We start from the raw sequence: 8195 nt of genomic DNA, 5'->3' as shown, positions 1-8195 counted from the left end.
AATTTTTACTTAGCTTTTTCTCTCATTGCTGCCTTGTCGCAAGTTCCGTGGTTGTCATGCGTCCGTAGGTGTACTTGTCATCACTCCTCCTAGGAGACTTGCACACGGGGGGCTTCTTCTCCCTTTTTGATAAAAAGAAAGAAGAGAAATTAGAGGAGGCTAGGAACCTTGGCGGTCCCATATCCACCTTGAACAAGTGATGAGTGACCACAACAATTTATGCAAGAATACATAACATAAATATGTACTTTGACAAAAGGGTGGGTATACTTAGCTTTATTTACTACGCACAGGATCATCACCTAGCTTTGTACAAAGGATTACATGCTTTCCCGCGAGACTTGTACAAAAGTTGTTGTCGGGGGTCCTAACAACCGCGCCTTATGGGTAGAACTTGCGAAGATGTTTGATATTCCACGAGTTCTGCTTTGGAGTGCCGTCTTCGGTCTCCACGTGGACAACGCTAGGCCTGGTGACTTGTACTACCCGGTAGGGGCCTTCCCACTTTGGTGTCAACTTGTTGGATCCCTTCGCGGACTAAATCTGTCGAAGAACAAGGTTGCCTTCATCAATGCTCCTAGCGCACACCTTGTCGCTTCAATAGTGGCACAAGGCTTGTTAGCATCGAGCGGCACGCAACATGGTCTAGAGACGATCTTCCTCGAGAGGTGTGGCATTGTCTTGTCGTAGCCGCTCTTGCTGGTCCTCATCAAAGGCCTGCACTCGGGGCGACCCGCATGTGAGTTTTGCAGAGAGCACAAGTTCTGCCCCGTAGACGGGGGAGAAGGGTGTCTTGCCAGTGGCTCAATTTGGTGTCGTTCTGATTGCCAAAGAACTGTTGGGAGCTCGTCAACTCAGTGCCTTCCAAGCTTGCGCAGCTTGTCAAGAGTTCTCGTCTTGAGACCCGAACACTTCAGCGTTTTCCTTCTATGCTTGGCCGCTTCTCCTTGGGTGAGCAACCAACACAAAACAGATCTTGGCATCGACATCTCGACAATATTGCGTGAAGGTCTTTCTCGTGAACTGTGTACCGTTGTTGGTGATGACCCTGTTGGGTACACCGAAAATGCAGACTATTCGTGTGAGAAACTTGACTGCCGCGAGCGCCGTTAGCTTTCTCACTGGCTCGCCCACTTCGTGAACTTGTCGATTGCGATGAACAAGAACTCGAAGCCCCCGGTAGCACAGGGGAAGGGCCCGACTTTGTCGAGCCCCCAGACTAAGAACGTCGAGGAGAACGGTATGGTTTGAAGGGCTTGTGTGGCTTGATGTATTTGCTTGGTAGGTATTGGCATGCTTCACACGTCATCACCACCACCAAGGCATCTTGGAGGGTAGTCGGCCAATAGAAACCTTGTCGGAACGCCTTTCTGACAAGGTCCCGCAACCCGATGTGGGAGCCACAAATCCCTCAATGTATCTGTGTCAACAACTGTCATCCTTCCTCCCGGCAGATGCACCTTGATACACTCATTTTGCATCATGAATTATTATTGATATTTGTGTTGATCCTGTCCATTATCCATTATTATCATACAATTCTTATGCCTTCTCCATCTGAATATGCAAGGTACATCATTAAGAGGTAAATATCTAGAAACTAGAAATCTGGAATGGGAAACCGAGAAAAAGGCAGAAAAATCAACTTGCTCCAAATGACCTGAAATTTTACAGAGAGTTTTTCTAGAATATTTAAGAACTTCTGGGCCAACAATATACTCGAGAGGGGCCACCAGCTAGACACAAGCTAACAGGGTGCATCCCCCGTGGCCGCGCCCTGATAGCTTGTGGGGCCCCAGCTGGCCTTCCCGCGACCATCTTCTCCTATATGGTTGTTTTACCCTAGAAAAAATAATAAGTTATCTTTTGGGACAAAGTGCCGCCTTCTCAAGGTGGAAACCTGGGCAGAGGCCCTTTTCCTCTCCGACAGAGAGATTCTGTTGGGGGAATTCCTCTCCAGGAGGGGAAATCGAAGCCATCATATCACCAACGCCTCCTCCTTCATGGGAGGAATAATATTCATCAACATCTTCACCAACACTATCTCATAACCAACCCTAGTTCGTCACGTGTATTTAGTCTTTGTCTCAAAACCTCAGATTGGTACCTATGGGTTGCTAGTAGTGTTTATTACATCTTGTAGTTGATTCTTCTTGGATTACTTGGTGGAAGCCATTATGTTCAGATCCTTAATTGTTATTATGACGCCTCTGACTTGGAACATGTTGATGTTGTGTGAGTACTAATACTTGTTCCTCGGGACATGGGCAAAGTCTTGTTATAAGTAATCATGTAAAGTTGGTATTCGTTCGATATTTTGATCATATGGATGTTGTTACTTATTTTAGTGGTGTCATGTGAACGTCGACTACATCACACTTCACCATATAATGGGCCTAAGGGAAGTCATTATGGAGTAACAAATAGATGATGGGTTGCGAGAGTGACAGAAGCTTAAACCCAGTTTATGCGTTGCTTCATAAGGGGTTGATTTAGATCCACATGTTTCATGCTATGGTTAGATTATTATTAGTTCTCCTTTCATAGTTGCGGATGCTTGCGAGAGGGGGTAATCATAAGTAGGTTGTTAGTTCAAGTAAGAACAACACCTTATCACTAGTCCATCCACATATCAAATCATCAAAGTAGCGAACACAAATAAACTCAATATGATTGTCGATGTCAAAAGCGGCAGATCTCGTGTAGGGGGTCCCGAATAGTGGACCTTGGATCGATGGGTTGCAGGAGAAAAGGGGAGACAGTATTTACCCAGGTTCGGGCCCTCTTGAGGAGGTACAACCCTACACCCTGCTTGATTGTATTGATGTGGAACAATGATTACAGAGCCGATCTACCTCAAGATCGTATGAGCTAAACCCTAGATGAGATAACTTGCCTATATGCATGAGAACCTCCAGTTTATATAGACACCAAGGTTCCTAGGGTTACATGTTACCGACCCCAGCCGGGGACAAATGGGATGATCTGGTCTTCCTGACTTGGGGTGCATGCCAGTCTTCGGAGCATTCCATCTTGATTATAAAGTCATGAGACAATCCGGTCTTCAATGATGCGGCCCATATGGTCGGCCCATGAAGGATAAGCCGACCACTCGAGGACCCCTTAATCCAGGACTCCCTCAATAGCCTCCGAACTCGCCTTCAGCACCGATGTGTATGGTCTTCGACAGCCGTACACTTAGAGTGATCGACTTGCACGATGAGTTCCCTTTATGTTCGGTTGGCTTCGTATTGGTTGCTCTAGTGACATCACGTTCTCAAAAACAAGTGTCATTATATCTAAAGGCTTAAAAGCCTAGAGTTGAACAATCCCTCATCTGGCAACCCTTCTAATGAAAAGTCTGTTGGAAATATGCCCTAGAGGCAATAATATATTGGTTACTATTATATTTCCTAGTTCATGATAATTGTCTATTATTCATGCTATAATTGTATTAACCGGAAACCGTAGTACATGTGTGAATATATAGATCATAATGTGTCCCTAGTGAGCCACTAGTTGGCTAGCTCGTTGATCAATAGATGATCATGGTTTCCTAATCATGGAAATTGGATGTCATTGATAACGGGATCACATCACTGGGGAATGATGTGATGGACAAGACCCAATCCTAAGCATAGCACTAGATCGTGTTGTTCGTCTGCTAAAGCTTTTCTAATGTCAAGTATCATTTCCTTAGACCATGAGATTGTGCAACTCCCGGATACCGTAGGAGTGCTTTGGGTGTATCACACGTCACAACGTAACTAGGGGATTATAATGGTGCACTACAGGTATCTCCGAAAGTATCTGTTGGGTTGTACGAATCAAGACTGGGATTTGACACTCCGTGTGACGGAGAGGTATCTCTGGGCCCACTCGGTAATCCATCATCATATTGAGCTCAGTGTGTCTAAGGAGTTAGCCACATGATGATGTGTTACAGAATGAGTAAAGAGACTTGCCGGTAATGAGATTGAACAAGGTATAGGGATACCGACGATCGAATCGCAGGCAAGTATCATACCGGTAGACAAAGGGAATTGCATACGGGATTGATTGAATCCCCGACATCTTGGTTCATACGATGATATCATCGTGGAACATGTGGGAACTGATACGTCTCCAACGTATCTATAATTTTTGATGGTTCCAAGCTATTATCTTGTCAAACTTTGGATGTTTTGTATGCCTTTTATATCTTTTTTGGGACTAACTTATTAACTCAGTGCCAAGTGCGAGTTCCTATTTTTTCCGTGTTTTTGACCCTTTTCAGAGGAGAATATTAAATGGAGTCCAAACCGAATAAAACCTCTGAAAAGATTTTTTCCGGAATAGAAGATACGCACGGAGCTTGAGAACCAAGGCAGCGGGCACCATGGGAGGCCACACGCCCCCTAGTCGCGGCCTAGAGGGCCGCGCCTAGCAGGCTTGTGGGCCCCTTGTGGCTCCTCTGCCCTACTTCTTCCACCTATAAATCCCCAAAAAATCCAAAACCACGGGAGAGAGCCACGAAAATATTATTCCACCGCCGCAAGCTTCTCTCTCCGCAAGATCCCATATGGGGCACGTTCTGGTGCCATGTCGGAGGGGGATTCAGACACGGAGGGCTTCTTCATCAACACCATTGCCTCTCCGATGATGCGTGAGTAGTTCACCAAAGACCTTCGGGTCCATAACTAGTAGCTAGATGGCTTCTTCTCTCTCTTGGATATTCAATACAAAGTTCTCCATGATCTTCATGGAGATCTCTCCGATGTAATCTTCTTTTGCGGTGTGTTTGTCGAGATCCGATGAATTGTGGATTTATGATCAGATTATCTATGAATCTTATTTGAGTCTCTTGTGATCTCTTGTATGCATGATTTCATATCCTTGTAATTCTCTTCGAGTTGTGGGTTTTGTTTGATCAACTTGATCTATGATTCTTGCAATGGGAGAAGTGCTTGGTTTTGGGTTCATACCGTGCGGTGACCTCACCCAGTGACAGAAGGGGTAGCGAGGCACGCATCGTGTTGTTGCCAGCAAGGGTAAAAATATGGGGTTTATATCTATTGCATGTATTTATCCCTCTACATCATGTCATCTTGCTTAAGGCGTTACTCTGTTTGTCATGAACTCAATACACTAGATGCGTGCTCGATAGCGGTCGATGTGTGGAGTAATAGTAGTAGATGCAGAAAGTATTAGTCTACTTGTCTCGGACGTGATGCCTATATGTATGATCATTGCCTTAGATATCGTCATGACTTTGCGCGGTCCTATCAATTGCTCGACAGTAATTCGTTCACCCACCGTAATATTTGCTATCATGAGAGAAGCCTCTAGTGAACACGATGGCCCCCGGGTCTACTTCACATCATATTTTCAGCCTTAATTTTTACTTTGTTGCACTTTCCGCCTTCAGACCTCACCTTGCAATCAATCATGAAGGGATTGACAACCCCTTTGTAGCGTTGGGTGCAAGTTTGCTGTTTTTGTGCAGGTACGGTGGAGACATGGCTTGATACTCCTACTGGATTGATACCTTGGTTCTCAAACTGCGGGAAATACTTACTGCTAGTGTGCTGCATCACCCTTTCCTCTTCAAGGGAAAAACCAATGCAAGATCAAGAGGTAGCAAGAAGAATTTCTGGCGCCGTTGCCGGGGATCATCAAGTCAAGAATAGTCTTCCTCCAACGTGTCAATTTCTGGCACCGGGTATTATTCTAAGTGAATCTTATACAAGTAACTGTCGCAAACTCATCTCTTGCATTTACTTTTTTGCCTCTCATTTTCCTCTCCCCCACTTCTGAAAAGCAAAAATTTACAAAAATATTTGCCTTTTTCATTCGCCTTTTCTTTCACTTGCTTTCTGTTTGCTTGTGTGCTATGAGCCTTCAAAATGCTTGCATCTTCGCTTGCTAAGAATCTAGTGATATGGATCCTCATCCACTTGCTAATCTTTTCAAGAGGTCCAACTATGTTGAACCAATTGCTAGTGAGTTTTGTGCACTAGATTTTCTTTATGAAGTTTTTCTTGAGATGCGTGAATCTGAAAATTGTGATGAAGAAATTCATGAAGTGATACACGAGGGCTCCTTGAATGAAAATCATGATTGCAATGGTTTCACTATGAATTATATTAGTGACAATCATGCTAAAAATATGCAAAACCCTAAGCTTGGGGATGCTAGTTTTGCTATATCCACTACTTGTTGCAATGATCGTGATTGGGGTGACTATTTTTCTTATGATCTTGAAAATTTGTTTAATCCTCATGATGATTATGATATTTGCAATAATATTGAAAGTGGGATTGGAGAAGTCATGACTTTAGTTGTTGATAATCCCACTATTTTTGAAGAGCGTCAACTTTGCATGCATGTGGATCATGAAAATAATATCCTTTGTCATAGCTATATTGTTGAATTTGAATATGATCCCACATGTAATTGTTATGAGAGAGGAAAATATTGTGGTAGAAACTTTCATATCACTAAATCACCTCTTGTTATGTTGAGATTGCTATTGTCTCTTTCTTCTTCCTTGCATATGGTCGTTATTGCTTGTCTTGATAATTTGTTTTCCTATAAAATGCCTATGCATAGGAAGTATGTTAGACTTAGATGTGATTTTCACATGTTTCATGATGCTCTTGTTGTGCTTCAATTCTTGTATTTTGTGTGAGCATCATTGAATTATCGATGCCTAGCTAAAAGGCTTTAAAGAAAAGTGCTTGTTGGGAGGCAACCCAATGAATTTATCTTTGCTTTTTTGCTTTCTATTTTGTTGCGTCCACACCATCATAATTCTGTTATCATTGTGTTTTTTGTGTTTGAGCCAAGTAAAACCTTTATGACTAGTTTTGGTGATGGTTGTTTGATCATGCTGGAAAAAGACAGAAGCTTTTCGCTCACGAAATTATTTTTCATTTTTTATCCAGAAAGAGCTTTTGAGTTGATTATTTTTTTTGCTGGTTGATATGCCAATTTCCCAAATTGTCGTAATTTTTCAGAATTTTTGAGATACCAGAAGTATACGAAGTATACAGATTGCTACAGACTGGTCTATTTTTGGCTGATTTTGTTTTTGTTGTGTTGATTGCTTATTTTGATGAAACTATGGATAGTATCGGGGGTACTAGCCATGAAGAAGTGAGAATACAGTAATCTAACACCAATATAAATAGAAATCAAGTTTCCTACAGTACCTAAAGAGGTGGTAGTTTGTTTTCTTGTGCTAATGTTATCACGAGTTTCGGTTTAAGTTTTGTGTTGTGAAGTTTTCAAGTTTTGGGTGATGTTCTCATGGACAAAGGGATAAAGAGTGGAAAGAGCACAAGCTTGGGGATGACCAAGGCATCCCAAGCCAAATTCAAGGACACCAAAAAGCCTAAGCTTGGGGATGCCCCGGGAAGGCATCCCCTCTTTCGTCTTCAATCCATCGGTAACATTACTTGGAGCTATATTTTTATTCACCACATGATATGTGTTTTGCTTGGAGCGTCGTGTGTTATAGGAGTCTTTTCTTTTTGTTGTGTCACAATCATCCTTGATGCACACCTTTTGATAGAGACATGCACTCATCGTGAATTTGCTAGAATACTCATTGAACTTCGCTTATATCTTTTGAGTTAGGCAATTTAGCTCACATGTGCTTCACTTATATCTTTTGAGCTAGATAACTTTGCTCTAAGTGCTTCACTTAGATCTGTTAGAGAACGACGGTGTCATATTTTGGAGAAATAAGAACTCTCGATCTTCACTTATATCTTTTTGAGAGTGCTCTCTCTGAGTAACTTGGTAGTTGGCTTGTGCTATGAAAGTAGTCCTAAAGATGATAGGTGTCCAAAGAGGATACAATAAAACTTTCATATTCTTGTGCATTGATTAGAAAGAGAAGTCTGATTCCTCTCAATTAGTTTTGCGACATGGATTTGGTAATATTAAGAGACATGTTAGTAGGTTGTTGTGAATCTAGAAATACTTGTGATGAAGTTAGTGATTCCCGTAACATGCACGTATGGTGAACCGCTATGTTAGGAAGTCGGAGCATAATTGATTTACTGATTTTCATCCTTTGTGTTGCGGTCGGGATCGCGTGACGGTTAACACCTACCAACCCTTCCCCTAGGATTATGCGTTTAGCACTTTTTTTAGATTACTAATAAAAACTTTCGCAATAAGTATGTGAGTTCTTCATGATTAATGTG

The sequence above is a fragment of the Hordeum vulgare genome, chromosome 2H (assembly GCF_904849725.1).
Source record: "Hordeum vulgare subsp. vulgare chromosome 2H, MorexV3_pseudomolecules_assembly, whole genome shotgun sequence".
NCBI classification, from domain to species: domain Eukaryota; kingdom Viridiplantae; phylum Streptophyta; class Magnoliopsida; order Poales; family Poaceae; genus Hordeum; species Hordeum vulgare.
This window is presented reverse-complemented; position numbering follows the sequence as displayed.